Raw genomic sequence first — 17088 nt, 5'->3', positions numbered from 1 at the left:
GGAAACTGCAGACACCAGAGTTAGCAAGCCCCACAAGATATACGAGATAACATTACGTATAGAGGGAGATAAGACTAGGAAAATAAGGGGACTATTTTGGGATAACCTATCCAAGGGCTATGACATCCTTCTTGCTGAAAAAGACTGGCCACCAGAGTTTGTCAGGGAGTGCCCTCATGGCGAAGAAGTAATTATGCCTGCCTTCTCGAATCAAATACCGATTCATAAAAAATACACACTTGCTAGAAAGTGGGCAGTGGCCTTAGCACCTGCTTTATATAAAAATCATGTAGGATGGGATGAGGATTCTCCTCCTCACAAAATCCAGTTAAAATCACAACCTACTGCACAAAGGCAGTACCCAATTAAGCAAGAAGCTAAAAAACAAGTAAATGAAATACTAGATCAACTAGAATACCAGGGGGTGATTGAAACTTGCACCTCACAAATGAACAATCCTTTGTTTCCGGTCTCCAAACCAGACAATTCGTACCGTCTAGTTTTGGATTACCGACACCTTAACACATGTTGCAAAACTTTTGCAGTGCAAAACTCACACAGTGCTGCACTAATGAATAACATAGTGCGCAAAAAATACAAAACAACCTTGGACATCTCCAACGGATTCTTTTGTCAAAACATAGCACCAGAGAGCAGATATTTAACTGCATTCTCAGTAAATGGCACTCAAAAACAATTCTGTCGGTTAGCCCAGGGGTACAAGAATAGCCCGGGGGTATTCTCAGCGAGAGTAACAGAATTACTACAACAATATGATGATGAAGCATTATCTTATGTCGATGACATTTACTTAACAGATGATGACTTGGATACTCACTTGAAAAGAGTGAACACCATAATACTTGGGTTCGCTGCAGAGGGTTACAAATTCAACTTCAAAAAGTCCAGAATTGCCCATCTGACGGTCCTATTCTTAGGATATGAGTTATCAAGTGAAGGTAAAAGCCTGGCAGACAATTTCCTAGAGAAATGTGCCGTAATCCAAGCTCCTAAAACACTAAAAAACCTACAGTCAATTCTAGGCTTCCTAAATTTCGGAAGAACATATATTGCAAATTACGCAGAAAGGGTCAAACCCCTTTATGATCTAATTAAACCAGACTTTAAAAGATCCAGTTGGACTCAAGCACACACAGAAATTTTGAGATCCTTACAAACAGACATGCTAATTAAAACAAAATTAGAAACCCGTGATAATACACGCAACCTTGTGATCCGAGTCATCCCAGGGAGATGCGGATTCACATACCTAACCTCTAATGAGGGAGATAAGGTACCAATTGCATTCAAATCACATTTTTACACAAAAGCTGAACAGAGATTCAACAACAAAGGAAAAATTGTTCAAGCAGTTCAAACCGCAATAGCTAGAGAAAAAGACATAGCTGACGGTAGACATATCACAGTCAGAACAGCTGAATCAGCCTTTGAGGCATTAACAACACCGTGTAATTTACCAACAACAACATTGGATCCAGAATGGTTACAATGGGTAAATTCAATCACAACGGACAAAGTATATTACTTCTTTGATCCAGAACTAGAAGAATTGAAAAATCTAAAATATGAAAAGACGTATCCTCTGCCAATCGACATTCTGCCTCTACGACATTACGCCTGTGTAATCTATACAGACGGACATGCTCAACCCTCCGTTTGGGGAGAACATGCATACAATCCCACATGTGAGATTACAAAAGAAGTGTGGCACGGAGGTAAACTAAGACCTCTATTAACAAAATCACACTCAGTAGAAACTAATTCAGAACTACAAACTGAAATATTAGCTTTGAAAATGGCGCTAGATAATGCGGATTGCGAATTCCCGACACTTATAGTGTCAGATTCATATTTCTGCGTCAAAGCATATAACAAGGATTTGCAGACCTGGATTCAGAACGGTTACAAAGATGACACGGATGCACCAATAAAGCAGAGACTGCTCTGGGAACAGGTAGCTCTTTTGAAAAAAGAACTACCAAAGACTCACGTGACACACTCACTGAGTCACCAGCGTGATGGCGTTCACGTTGTAGGGAATTCATTGGCTGAAACAGCCGCAGCGGCAGCCAGTAAACCGGCTCCCGCAGATCGGAAAAAGCGTACATTAAAATACATTGACGGCGAAACATTGCTGGCGGTGAAAACGTCATCAAAAGGCGACTGCTCAGCGTTACCGATCAACTATCCACTCAATTACACATACATCATAGATGCAAACTCCATTCCTTTTGCTCGAATCCCTGGAGTGGGGGATAGAGTGATTCCAAACATGGACAGGAGAAACTTGTTAATCGCAGACGCACACATGGGCGAGGGTCTCAGACACCATAAATTAAAAGATTCTCTGGAAGAATTACAATCACGGTACTGGTGGCCAGGCATGAGCCTGCACTACACCATGTTTGTAAAAAACTGCCCAAACTGCAACAGAGATCGCAGTGGGGAGAGAAGCAGTTTAATACCTCGTCGTAGCAAGGCGGATAATATTACCAACAAAAAGAATGGCTTGCGATTAACATATACAGGCTAGTTTCCACTTATAATGTAGATCCACAGCACTCGGCTGACGTCCGGACTGTTATACAAGATTTGCGAGTCTAAATGGCATATACGCTAAGAGCATGCTACGTTCGACCATTTTTTTCTTTTTCTCAGGCAATCCAGCCTGGGGGGGGAAAGAATGGCCAAATGAGCACAGCCCAGCGGGAATCTTCTCACTTCCTTCCTGAGGGTATGGGATGGTGTAAAGAAAAAACCAAGACAGAAAGCAATCTATAATAGAAAGGATATTAGGTTCGGGAGCTGGGTGGGTCAAACATCTAATAAGTGTCCAACGTAGTCTAAATAACTTGCCAAGAAATTCTCTGAAGGGATTCAGTCCGTACGAATTATTATTCGGAACTAGGATGTTGATCTCTGACCTTGATAGTCAGACTTCAGTGGTAACAGAAAAAAGCTTTGATGTCAAAGACCGTTTGGCTATTTTGCAGGACTTAAACAAAACAAGAAAAGACCTGAGCAACATACAGTTGAAACAACAGCCAACGACCACTGAAGATTCACCACCTGTCCCAGCAAGACCTGTCTGGATTCCAAAAGTCGGGGATCTAGTCAGGGAGAAGATCGCGGTAAAGAAGGAATTTGGGCCTTCTTACAGAAAAGCAGTTCCTGTCTTGTCTGTCAACGGGACAAGATCAGTTGTACTACCGCCACTTGCTGGAAAAAAGGAGAACCGAGTTGTATCCATCGACCTGGTAAAACCACAACATGTGGCCGATAACAAACAGTAGGCCAAGTGGACTCCCAATAAGTAGCAGAACACCAAGGTTTGCTACCAGTACAGAGGTTCTATCAAAAAGGCTCATCACATTCGAAACGCCTAAAGAAGAACAACAAGGACTATGCAACAATGCAATAGAACTCAGACCTCTGAAAACCCAAATAAAAACATTTAGCAGAGACACACCAATCTATACTGAAGTACCAAGTGAAAATGCAAGAAACAAAAATCCTGAACCAATTGGAACAATTGATAGAACTGCATCTGGTTACTTCATCAACTTCGATGATTCCTCTGACGGCTTCAGTGAACAAAAGACACAGCCATCACCAAAATCCTTTAAAGACAAAGCAAAGGAACTTTTGAAACAACTAAAAGAAACATATCTGATTTCTCCATGGATTGAATTTTGGGTGGGTTTTGGTGCATTTATCCTCATACTTTGGCTCATCATGGTATTTACCTTGGGACGCTTCATTGAGGGAAAATATGCTAAAATGGACACAGCAAGTCAGAACATCAACTTGGTCCTCAAACCACACACATCTTCACACGTCGAGAAACGAGAACTTTCTTCAGAACTTTCTTCAGCCAACTTCACAGCAATTCCAATACCTGGTGGGGTAGCCTGGGACAACACTGACTATGAAATTTATGGTCCGGTCGAGATCCTGAAATATCCACACCAAATCAAGATCTCCTTGAGTGACTTTGCAAAACCAAACTCATTTGCTGATGATTGGGACTTTGAAAGTATTAACAATATGATGTCTGACTTAGTAATGTCTGCTAAATTTACAAAACATGATTATTTGCAGGGTTCTACAAATTATGACAGCATGTACTGCTATAACCATTATGGTAACCATTTCTTGCATAAATCTGCACAACCTAGAAATGTTTTAAATTTTAATCAATGGGAACATTGTGCTACACCTCCAAAAGGGAGCTCAAGAACCGTGTATGGCAAATATTCATATTTTTCAGGTTTTAACACAAGTAATGCGGAAACATTTTATTTTAAATTGTCAAACAAGACAGGGACCAAAACCATGATAACCAACACAAAATTGATTTATTCTGACTCATTCTTTGAAAAAATGAATACTTTTGGATTTGATTATTGGGACAAAAATGTTGATTTGAAAAGTGTTTGGGGGACGAAAGAATGGCAAGTACAGGGTTTAGAAGCTTTGTTTAGAGCCTGCATGATCCCAGAACAAATGATATTTTTAAATGACACTGTTCAACAAACTACCTGTCTTGGCTTAGCCAAAATCAAAGATTTAAATAACCTGTCTATTCCAAAGCCAACAATGTTTAGCAATAACTCTGATACAGATGAAGAAATAGACATAAGCCATATACTTAACCAAAACAGAACACATCCTGATTGGAAACAATGGTTGATCTGGCCCACAGATACAAATAACTGTCAAGATAGATTCCTGAACAAAACACAGGGTTTCAAAATGACCAGGCCAGACCCTAGATATCCGGGACTCCTTATCTCGTCACAACAACAGCGAAGGTCAAGTGCTGTGGACGTTCTTTGTTCCTCAGCTCCTTTCCAGACAGGGAGGCAAGGGCATGGCCCAGTTTGAAAATTACTTCTATTCGAATAGACACTTTAAGCAGAATGAAAACAGTGCTTCTTCAGACGCCTACAAGGCTCACGTCATCAAAAGAAACGTATGATCTACAAGTCGCAAGGACGACTGCAGAGATACATACATTACTATCAACTAATTCCCCCGTACATTTCGCGGAAATCCTAAGCGAAATCTTAAATATTTCTGATACCACTGGGGTCTCAAAGGTATTTAAGACAGTATTTTCGATGGCATTAACACCATTCAAAGCCATACTGGGTATTTTTCCAGATTTCGTCCATTCGATTTTTGGCGGACTTCCCCTGATCCTGGGACTAATTGCAGGAATCCTATTCCTAGTCCTTATTTTTCGTTATGGCAACCCATGTCACAGATCAAACTCTGACGACAATGGAAGAAACGATCCTAGCCATTGGATACCGGGACCGGATATCAAAAATCCTGGGACTCTCCCGGCTTAGAGACCTAAACATGACTTGGTTTCTATCATTTCGACCAATGTGGCAAAGGTGTGTTTTACCTGTACTAAGGTGTCTGCTATGCGGAGAAGAATGCGTGTTAGACACCTGTCTGACGCTACAATCGGATGCGCCGGTGGATGCAGATACACTGTTGGTTCCTACCAAGGTTCACGCACTGTGCTGCCCTCAAAGGCTGCCAATTCTGATGACGGCATTCCTGGAATCTTCACCACTGCGATTGAAGAGTAGTGAAGTTCAAGATGAAAGCAGCATCGAACAGGTACAACCTTCTGTCAGCAATGCAAATCAGAATGTCAATGGAGACAATCATGCGCACGAATGCATGGTTACCCCTATTTCCGACTTAGAGGAACTTTCCCATGAAGCTGTTGACAGTTTTTTCGAAAGCCTGAATGATATGATGTTCTCTCCGGAACAGAAATAGAGACTTTTGAGTAAACTCGCACACGGCGTTCCCTGAATTCGGCCTTCAACTTTAAAAATAAAGTCACATGAACAATTACAATCCAGTTCACGGACAGCAACTTTTTTCAGCAAGCCCCTAAAATATTTTTCTATATATTTTTCCCGGGACACTGATCTTCTGCTTAAAGTAAGAAACTATTCCTAGAGAACTAAGATTTCTATTTTTTTAGATACTTTATAGACTTTATATAGACTTTAGCTGCCCGCTGGTATGTTCACAATATATTTTATGTGATGAAATGGTTTCGACTTTTTTTCTGTATAGCCATATTAGGAGCCATTTCATGTGTATTTCTCATATACCAAAAAGCAATAATGCATAACAATGCGTGTTTACTTTTGCATTTAATTCATAGCTTAAGTGCATACAATATATATGACTGCAATTTTTCAGTATACTTGAAAAATTTCGAAATGCATTTATGTATTTTGGGGTGGTAAGGTATACACTATACTCTATAGTATGTTGTACTATGTTATACTATGCATAGATTAGTAGATATGACCATAGTTAGCGTGGAGTGGGTGTCGTGTATTTCTATAGGTTCTGAATCGATCCCCCTATTCCTGACCCTATTCTGGTTAAACTACCTAGCTAGTCAACTAACAGTCAGCCCATGAGGCAAGAAATCCCCCATGATGCAGATACCGTTATCTGACGCAGTCACACTACGGCACAGGAACGTGTTATCTGATTAGGTCATAACGCTTGAGATCTAATTAGACAAGCGACATTCCTCCAGCCCCTGATAAGGCATACGACGTTCTCATAACAAATCAAACCTATGACAACCTGGATAATCCGTGCGGCCATTGTTTTGATTTCACAGAGAACTTTAGTAAAGAATGTGCTAACGAGCAAGTCGTATGACATCTTTATTGACGTACCTATGTCCATCCTTACGTCAATCCCGGCACCTTTAAGGTATAAATATTGCCGACCTTGCCCTATGCAAACACACGCGTGGTGACAAGACGGAGCAGCCATACTTGCCGAAGCCGAGAGCAGAAGCAGACCCCGCAGGCAGCAGCCCCGCCATCCTGACGCGCTGAGAGACGCGCTGCTATCTCAAGCCGAGAGACCCAGCACCGGCGCTTCCGGGTAGCCCTCGCAGGCAGCCTGGAATATCGAGAGCAGAGAAAGAGATACCATTCCTCACTCATCCTAAATTCCAGGTACAGAACTGAATAACCCCTCCTAGAGAATTCTTTAGTTATTCACTTGGCAAAAACAAACTTAACTTAAACTGTAACTTTCTATTCCCGCCCACGTATTAGACTTAGGTCAGGTACACGGGGTAGGCGTATTTAGAAACACCAGTTGAGTACGTTTAGTCAAATGTATATGTGTATGTAAATATATTTTAATCATTTTAAAACATCATATGGCTCAGAAACCATATCAATGTTTTTACAGTATTATTTTATACTATTGCTTCTAATGTATGCACTTTACTTAACTATAAGTATTGCAATAATATCGATCCATTTCTCTTGTACGAGAAAAGAGACTGATCAATAAATAACATCTTTTATTGAACACGCCCGTCTCTTCCTTTTCTCTACATTCTGATGAGACTAAGAATGCACGTACTGACTGAGTAAAATAATTGCCTTGTGCTCACACGACTCTCGAGATTGACTCTTGATTAGGGGAGAGCAAAGTTGTCATGTTCTATGGTTGTCAGAAACTAAATCCCTTCTTGTCTAATCAGGGGAGTTAATTCCTTCCTTGAACATTCGAGAAAGTTTCTAGCGAACTCTGAGCTTAGCTGGCAAACCCAAAAATTAAGTCTAGTATCGACAGTAGTAGACCTAGTTAACGTCTGGCCTAGGCCTTTACTGCTGTAGGTACTATTCCAATGCGCAGAGCCTATTGGGAAAATAGGAGCTACACTACACCACAATGCAATTGATAGATTTAAATTCTGATAACATCATTCTTGCACTATACACATAGACCTATCCCTCTTTGTATAGTCCTTTTGAAGCCCTGGGGTATCGCTACATCAAAGCCATTTAGCTCTAGAGTTTATTGTTCCATCTGGCGCATAGTGCATTTGATTTATTTACAGGGTATCCACCCTTTCCCTCTTTCTATGGTCATCAATTCCCCTTGGCCCCCCGGCCCCCGGCCCCCCTCCCCCCCGCCCCCCCATCCCCCCTCCCTTACCCCGCCCCCTCTCTCATTCACCACTGCTCAAATATAAAATTATCAGTTTGTACCTTGTGTAGCTACATCTATTAGTTACACAAGTAGGGAGTGTTAGGTAAGCACAGTCGAAGAAAGATTCTTCAGATGTATTTTGTATTGTTCAATTTGAAATTCGAGGTTGCAATTTTGGGTTTTAAATTTGTTTTGCATATGTCTTTCAGATTTTTTTGTGGCTCCTGAAGAAGGCGTTCCTAACAACGCCGAAACGCGCGTCGATTGATTAATATTGTTTGCCACTGTTTTATAATTTTTCATGTAATAGTGTCATAAGTTTTTAAATGATTCATTTTGTTTGTATTGTTCTATGACTTTAGTATGTAATTGCGTCATAAGTATTTAAACATTGTATTATTGATTTGTTTATGTAATTTGTGGATTATTATGTTTTTCATTAACAAACGTTTTTAATATGAACAAGTTCACATATGAATAAATGCAATCTTGTTTTTTTATTATTTTGTTGGGTGCTTTCCGTGCATTTTCTCCCTTGTTGCATGAGTATTTGATTACCCTTCTCACATTGTTTATTTCCCTGTATTACGAATTGATTTTCCTAACAGGGGGTCCTTGTTGTTTACATTATGTATCAGGTATTGTGCCACCCTGGCCTTACTGAGCAGATACTCCCTGCTGTACTTTCCCATTGCCGGATGTGTTGGGCTCCACATGGTCATTCAGCATTGGGATGGTGTGGGTAATCTATTATGGGGTGAACAGCAGTTTCCACTTGCAGAGTGTGAATTCATGTATGCCGACTTTGCCTGCACCAAGATTGTTGGTGCCCCAACATCTGCAAATAATGTTCCCCAGATTACCACATGGTGCTTGCTATGGCCTACGTGGCATTGTGGATTGTGATGTCCTAATAGGTGTGTGTGTTGTCCCCTCCTCTTCCCTGAAGGTCAGTTAGTGGTAACAAGTGTTGTACCCTCATCATGTCCCAAGGTGTGGGCAGGCCAAGTTGTGTGTGGGGCACACTTCATGTAGGGGCAGGGTGCAGTGCTGTGTGGCATCAACATGGCTCACTCATGGCAGATTTTCAGCGTTGCAGGCAGTGGTGTGGTCTATGTTTGGTTTTGTTTTTTTGTGGGTTTTTTTTTTTATAATTTTATTTTTAGAAGTTTTAGATACAAGTTACAACCAATACAGAAAGTCTACAAACCCTCCCTTCCCTTCCGCCTCCCCCCCTACAGTCCAGAAGTACAGCGCAATATGATGTCCCCTGTCTCAGTTTTCGCACGCAGGTACATAGCCATTTAGCCAACAACCCTGTGTTTAGGGCAGGCGGCGTTTTAAGAGCACAGTAGCAGTAGTAGTAGATACACATACAGCCTCCATTATAGGGCGACCGTTACTTGGTTCCCCCTCGCACAGAGTACATAAACAGACCCATGATTAAGTTGTAGCTACACCCCCAGGACTATCCAGCCCCCCTGGGATTCCTGCGTTCCCGCCTCCTGGTCCGAGTCTGCACGGGTGGTAAGATATGTTTGGTACAGACCCCAAAAATTCTTCGGTCTACTGGTAGGGGGCAGCAGTTCGCTATATAGCTCAGATTGTGTACAGGCATAAAGCATAGTGTGTGCCCACCTTTTGACAGTCGGATTCGGGCCTCTCATCCAGCAACACGCGACAACCCTGCGTGCTAGTAGGAGCCCCATGTCTATTAACCTACGGATTGTTTTTGGTAGATTTTTGGTGTACCCTATCAAGGCCATCGCAGGGTCCGGAGGGACCACCACCTTCGTAATGGTGCTGAGTTCTGAAAAAATTTCGCCCCAGAAATCGTTAACACTCTGACAGTACCACGCAAAGTGAAGAAACTCAGCTTCCCGGAAACGGCATCTGTCGCATTCTGCAGTGGGTCTGAGCCCATACCTGTGGAGTCTAGCTGGCGTGTAGTATATTCTGTTAAGAAATTTAAAATGGACAAGCCTGTGCCGTCCGTTCAGAGATATGCCTCTTGTGTTAATGCAACCATATTTCCAAATGTCGTCGCCCAGTGTTATTTGTAAGTCTGCTTGCCAGGCCAGTCTCGCCTTAGTATACGTGTTTTCCCTGTGCGACATTGCTAAGGTGTAAAGGTGAGTGAGTAATTTTTGGGGGGTTGTGACCTTAGTGATGTACGTGAGTTCCTTAATTTCCGGCGGTTCAGCCATGTCTCCCCCTAGGAGTTCTGTGCATGCATGCCTCACTCTAAAGAAGTGAAATTTCGTCAGCAGGGACGTGTCCTCCTGTGTAATCCGTACCTGGTCCCAAGTTTTCACCACTCCATCACTGAATAAGTCTCCTGCAGTCACTATCCCTAGTTTCCGCATGGCCTCAAGCACTCCCTTTTCGTGCAGAGGGGGCAGCCAGCGCACCCAATCAAGGGGCATGCTGGGAGTGTATAGTAGCACTCCACCCTGCCTCTGCAGGAGGTTATTCCACGCATGTGTCGTAGCCGCCAGTGAATCGAGGATTCCCGTGCAGCGATCGACAGGTTCGAAGAGTGTGTGTGGGAGGGATAGCGGGAGAGCAAATAAGGTCTCCATCTTTAAGTGAGGAATGTCCTTGTGTCCGTGTATCCAAGTGTGCAGGTGTGCCGCCTGAGCAACTCTGTAGTATAATTCCAGGTCCGGAGCTCCTAGACCCCCCATACTATATGGCAATGTAAGGAGTGACCACTTTGCACGTGGCTGTCCGCCCGCCCAAGCTAGTCTCGTTAGCTCCTGCTGTAGCCTCTGAAAGAATGTTTAAGGGAGCACCATCGGTATGGCAGCAAATAAGAAGAGGAATCTGGGGAGCACTACCATTTTCATGATAGCAATTTGTCCGATAAGGGAGAGGGGAAGTTTACACCATGCCATCACATCGTCTTCTAGTCTGCTAAAGGCCGTGCCATAGTTTGCTCTAAAGAGGGTCTCAGAATCCGTGTGGTGGTGAATCCCGAGATATCTGACCGTGTCAGTAGTCCAGGTAAGCGGGTATTCCATCGTCATAGGTCGGGTCATTGGGGTGAAGGGGAAGGTAAGCGATTTCGACCAGTTGATTCTGAGGCCCGAAAGTGCACCAAAGCGCACCACCTCTCTTAGTACAGACGTTAAGTTGCGTTCTGGGTCTCTAACGTAGAGCAGGGTGTCATCTGCGTACATGGAGACCACTATCTTGTAGTTGGGGAAGCAGATACCTTCGTTGGCGTGGTATTCCCGGAGGGCTCAAGCCAATGGTTCTGTCACTAATGCGTATAGCATGGGAGAGAGTGGGCACCCCTGTCTCGTGCCTCTAGTGATAGGGAATGGGTCTGTCACTAGGTCATTAATCCGTAGTCTGGCTCGTGGTCCATGGTACAGCGCTCCTATCATTTGTAAAAATGGTTGACCAAGGCCCAGTCGCTGCAGCACCTGTCTCATGAAAGGCCATTCCACAGAATCGAAGGCCTTCTCCATGTCGAGGAATACCGGCAATGCAGACCTGTCTTGTCGTGTATGTTGAATAGTGCCTAAGACCGTACGGATATTGTACGTAAGGTTCCTGCTGGGGATGAAGCCTGCTTGCTCTGGGGCGACCAACTGCGGTGCCAGTAAGGCTAGTGAGGAGTGACAGGGGACGGAAGGAGCTGCATACATCACCCGGCTTCCCAGGTTTCAGAATAGTGACTATTTGCGCCTCTCTCATCGAGTCCGGCATCTTGCCCTCTACACAGATTTCGTCGAACAAAGACGATAGGTGTGGGATTAATTGCTCTGCAAAGGCTTTATAAAAGCCTGCCGTGAGGCCATCCGAACCGGGCGCACTGCCAGATTTCATGCTCATAAGGGCGTCGGAGATTTCGTCCTTTTCGATCGGTTGCATTAGGAACTCTATAGCTGAGTCAGGCAAACAGGGGAGATCTATATGCCCCAGATAATCTTCGATTTCCTCATTCATAACCCCTCCCTGGGCTGTGTATAAAGTAGAGTAGTAGGTTTTAAAAGCATTAGCTATGTCTATTGGGTCGGTTAGGGAGTCTCCCATAGGTGACTGGACCTCAGTTATTATCTGGCGTTTCCTCCCTCCTCCGATTATCCTGGCCAAAAGTGTACCAGGTCTGTCTCGTTCACCGTACGTCCTTGCGGTAGCATACTTTCCCAAATGTTTCACTTCCCTGTCTGCCTCTTCGTGATACTCCTCGAGCACCCGCTTAATTTCGGCGCTCAAGTCGCATTCTGCACTGTCTCTCTGCTGTTCTTCTAGGGCGGCCAGTTGCTTCTCTAGTGCCTCTAGTCGTGCGCGAATCGCCTTTAGGACTCCCGAGTGTTTGGAGATTGCGACCCCCCGAATGTAAACTTTAAATACCTCCCAGACAGTCTGGAAGCTATTGACCGAGCCAATATTGTCTCGAAGAACAGGTCTATGGCTAGGGCCAACTCTCCCCTGAAAACCGGGTCCAATAAAGAATACGGCGGGAACCTCCACGTGAAAGGTGGGATCGACGCGTGCTGGTTAACCAATTCCAGCATCACTGGGGAGTGATCTGAAAGGGTTCTGGGGAGTACCTCGCAACTCTTAATCATTCCAGCTCTAGCCTCATGGAGCAGCCAGTAGTCAATTCTAGTGTGGATGTTATGATAGGCAGAGTCATGAGTGTATCCCCCCTGTGTCGGGTTTAGTGAGCGCCAGACATCGCAGAGTCCAAAGCGCGTCATAACCCCCTGCAGTTCCACCGCTGATGCAGCAGGTTTGCGGTCTGGGCCAGCTGATCTGTCCAGTGTGGGGTCCAGAGTGAGGTTCAGGTCGCACCCCCACCAGAGGTATTCAGGGTGGTACTGTTTGAGTTTGGTTGCTAGTTTCTTGTAAAAATCGGGAGAATCAAAATTAGGACCGTATGTATTGACAACTACAAGTGACTTTCCCCGACCAGTGCATCGAGATATTACGTAACGGCCCTCTGGATCGGATTCTAGTGTTTGTTGCGTGAGCTTAGATCTAGGGTTCACCCATGTCATCACCCCCCTGGCGTGTGAGGTGAAGCCAGCGGTCGCTACATTACCCTCTAGTCCCCTATGATGTAACATTCTAGTGTCCATAGGGAGGTGTGTCTCCTGTATCAGACCCAAATCTATGTTGTGTCTCTGCAAGTAGCTAAGCACCTTACGTACTTTTCTGTGATCATTGAGGCCGCGTACATTCCAGGTGAGCGCCCTTATTTTGTCAGTGCGAATGTTGGTCATATCAGTCGCCATTGTTGCATGTGTGTCACGGGTTTGCACCCTGGGTGTGTGTCATCTGCATCCTTGAGTTGTGGCTCGCCTTCATGCACCGTTTGTGCTGTCTCTCGTGCTGTGCTGCAAGTACTAAAGAGCGCATGAGCTAAAGTGTTCAGTCTGGCGCCGTCTACAACTGGCCTAACGCCCCCCCTATCTAACACGTCCCCCCTCCCACAGCAGACCTTCCCCAACTCTGCCCTGCTAGAATTTACTCCCCCCTCCCGTGCTCCCCAACCGTCCCATATAGATCCCAACAGGAACCTGTGGTGCTATTAGCGCTGGGGCAGAGGTTGCCAGATTTAGAACAAGTAACATAAGAAAGAAAGCAGCTTCTGCTACTCGGCTCCCCGCCTCATCACCCATTACAGGACAATTAACGGCTGTCCATATCCGATTGTCTGTATAGGTGACTGGCATCCTCCGCCAGAATATAACCATCCACCTCAAAATGGCCGAAACACCCCAAGACTGCCAATCTAAATCAGGGTGTCTGCCCCCAAGGGTCAACCAGGGTAAAGGAGATAGAGACAAAAACGTTTCAACATTGCCATGGAACATTCTCACCATGTCTCGAAGTCTCAGGCCTTACGTAGAAGACACTCAGGGCTCGCCTTCAGCACTGTCTGCAAGATCGGGGAGGCAAATGTCCAACGCTCTTCGCCACCTTCGTACCAATGGTGTATCGCTAGTTGTAGTTGCTCAAGGTGTTCACGGGGGCATACCACGATCAGTCTTGTTCCTCCAGGCCACTGGCAGGGTCCTGTTCGTCCGATTGACCTCTAGGGCTGTTCCTTTGTTTCTTGGTCCAAGTCTTGAGTGCCTTTTGTAGGTCTTTCGGGTCAGTAAAGAAGTGGGAGTAAGTCGTCGATTTATCCTCAATTTTGCTGGATACAGCATGGCGTAGTCCAGGCCTAGATCCCTGAGCTGTTGTTTGTACGGAGCAAAGCGGCGCCGATCTTTTTGCACCTTAGCAGTGAAGTCCGGAAAGAGGGAAACGACTGAGCCCTCGAACTGCAGTTGACCCTTCTCCCTGGCCACTCGCAACGCAGTGTACCTGTCTCTGTAGTTCAGGAGTTTGGCTATTATGGGCCTGGGGGGGCCCCCGGGCGTGGCTTCCAACCCAGCATGCGGTGCGCTCTCTCTACTATGAACATAGGGGAAAATATGCCTTCCCCCAGCAAGGTGGTCAGTAGCTTCTCAACAAATAGCTCCATATTACCCGTTTGGGTCGTTTCTGGGACTCCCGTGATTCGGATGTTGGATCTCCTGGAACGGGCTTCCAAATCCTCCGACTTGTCCTGTATCACCTGTAAAAGTTTAGCCATGTGTTGGCGATCCTTATCAAGTTCCATTTGTCCCTCCTCCACTTCGGTGATCCGTCGCTCGGACATGTTGATGCGTTCAGCGTGTTTGTCGATCCTTTCAGACATCCTGTCCATACGGTATGTGAGAGCGTCTATCTTCGTCCCTATCGATGCCATGCTGTCGTGTAGTCCTTTTTCCATGTTAACTAGTAGCTCCTTAATGCCAGTGTAGAACGCGTTGTGGATGGCTGGCCAGTTTCTGGTTCTCCCGTGTCCAAGGTCTTATTGCGCCGCTGTTCGAATGGCAGCTTGGACTGTGTTTTATCACCTTTCCCCATTGTGCTGCTCCGTAACTCCTCAATTCCACTCCTCGTAGACTAGCTCCGGGGGAGGGGTGCCCCAACGGTCGATGTATCACTACCAAATCCAAGGCCTCGAGGGTCCCCAGGCCGTCTACCCGCAGAGCGGCCACTCATGTTAAGCAGGTGAGGCAGATGCCCCCGGGCCGCTATGGGGAGAGCGTCTCAGATGGCGTCCAGGCGGTGGTCAGCCATCCCGCCGTAAAAAGTCACTCAGGGCCCGGTGAGATGCCTCCTATAGCTGCGGGTGCAAGACCAGCACGTTACTCAGGGTGTCTCCTTTTCAGCATTGAAAGTGGGGACTTGAATGGGTCTTTGTGGCGCTCTGCAGTGAGCTGCGTCTGGCCCTGGTATACTCACAGTCCTCTGCGGCCTTTGCAATATGTCTCCCCGCCATATTCGCCCTCCACGTGGGCTCCTGGCGTTGATGGCGCCAAGCGGCTCTGCTGTCCTAGGGGGGAATTAGCAGCATCGGAAGTGACCCAGCTCTTGGGCAGAATAGGGGAAGGTCCCTGCAGGGCGCAGCTCCTGTCCACGCAGTATCGGAGTACAGTGCCGTCGAGAGTAACCACAAGCACCAGGCCACTAGGGCCCCCCACTCCTATCGTCCTGCTCCTTAGCACATCTATGCGAGTGCTTGAGTGGGGCAGGCCGCCCGCCCTCCGTCACTGCTCAGGGTCACAGAGTTCGTTGCAGATGCCCACACCCTCCGTCCAGAGCTCCCGGCGGGGTCCAGCACTCACCGCTTGCCGTCACAGGTTTGGAGCTCCCGGTCCCCGCAGCTACCGGTCGCGCAGCTCTGCGAGCACCGCGCGTCTCGCGACGCACTCGGGAGGCCACACCACGCAAGTCCACGGCTCCGGGGCCCTTACTCTCGCTGTGTCGGGTCTCTGCCTCCCACCTCTGCAATGTCGGGCGGCTCTCTCTACGGGCGCCTAGGGTGCCGGTGGTGTCTTGGGGCTATGTGGTATCCTCAGCATGCAGCATATGCCTTTATTTCAGGATTAATGATGGATATTGTCGGGCGATTTAGCGGAGCTCCGCTCTCAGGCGTCCGCCATCGACGCAAGCAAGCTCCGCCCCCCGTAATGTGGTCTATGTTGTGTGTAGCTGCACAGTGATTGTTGGGTGTGGTGGTTAGCATGTACATTTGTACCTCTCCTGTACTGCATTGCTTTGAATTCGTGTGACCAGATGATGACACTTACACAACCCTGTTTCTCTCTCTCATGCAGATTCACAAGAGACCACGGAGGGACATGAGCCAGAAAGCAGTGGTGGCGAGAGTAGCACTACAGCTGCAGCGAAGGCCAGTGACACAGACCCCACCAGCGCATCTGAGGGGGACAGAAGTATTCAGGAGGAGTCCGTGGCTGAGACACAGAGTAGCACATCATCTGATGCCAGCGGGGATGCATTGATGTTGGCAGGCACAGGGAATGGGGAGTCAGCATCAGCATCTACAACCCAGGGGCCATGTCCCACCCTCCCATCCACTTCCTCAGGGGCTGCCCGTATCCATGTCACTAAGAGGGGATGAGTGACATTCACACCTGGCACCGCTGCCCCTGCACCTGTCCCCCTGCTGCCCTCAGTGCAGAGTGTTTAGAGCTCCTGCGCCAGCTCTGTGTGGGCCGGACCGCCCTGCTCAATGCCTTCAGTGACCATGATAAGAAATTAGGCCAGGTGGTTGCATACATGGAGGGCATGCACTCTGACGTGGGTGGGCTACACCGTACAGTCCAGGCGTTGTCATCCTCAGTGAAGTCAGGCATTCAACAGGCACATGCTCCTATTGCAGCTCAGGTGCCTTTGTCCACCCCCCCAGTCAGTGGCCACATCAGGTGACAGTGACCACGTTTCGCCTGCGTCACCAAAAAGATACAGCACAAGGAGCACACAACAGACACAACCCAGGCACTCCCGCCCACAGACACCATCCCCACTGAAGAGCAGGGCCACCCCACAATGCACAGACAAGAGCCAGTCAGGGAAGACCAAGGCCAGGCGATCAATGAGGCTGACATCAGGCTCACATGTAGCAGAGGCATCACCAGCAAATGACTCTCCTGTCACTGCAACTTCACACAGACCTACCCATGCAGTGTCTGTGTCAAC

Source organism: Lissotriton helveticus, chromosome 2_2 (assembly GCF_964261635.1).
Source record: "Lissotriton helveticus chromosome 2_2, aLisHel1.1, whole genome shotgun sequence".
Lineage (NCBI taxonomy): Eukaryota > Metazoa > Chordata > Amphibia > Caudata > Salamandridae > Lissotriton > Lissotriton helveticus.
The sequence above is the reverse complement of the archived record's forward strand: the minus strand, read 5'-3'. Positions refer to the sequence as shown.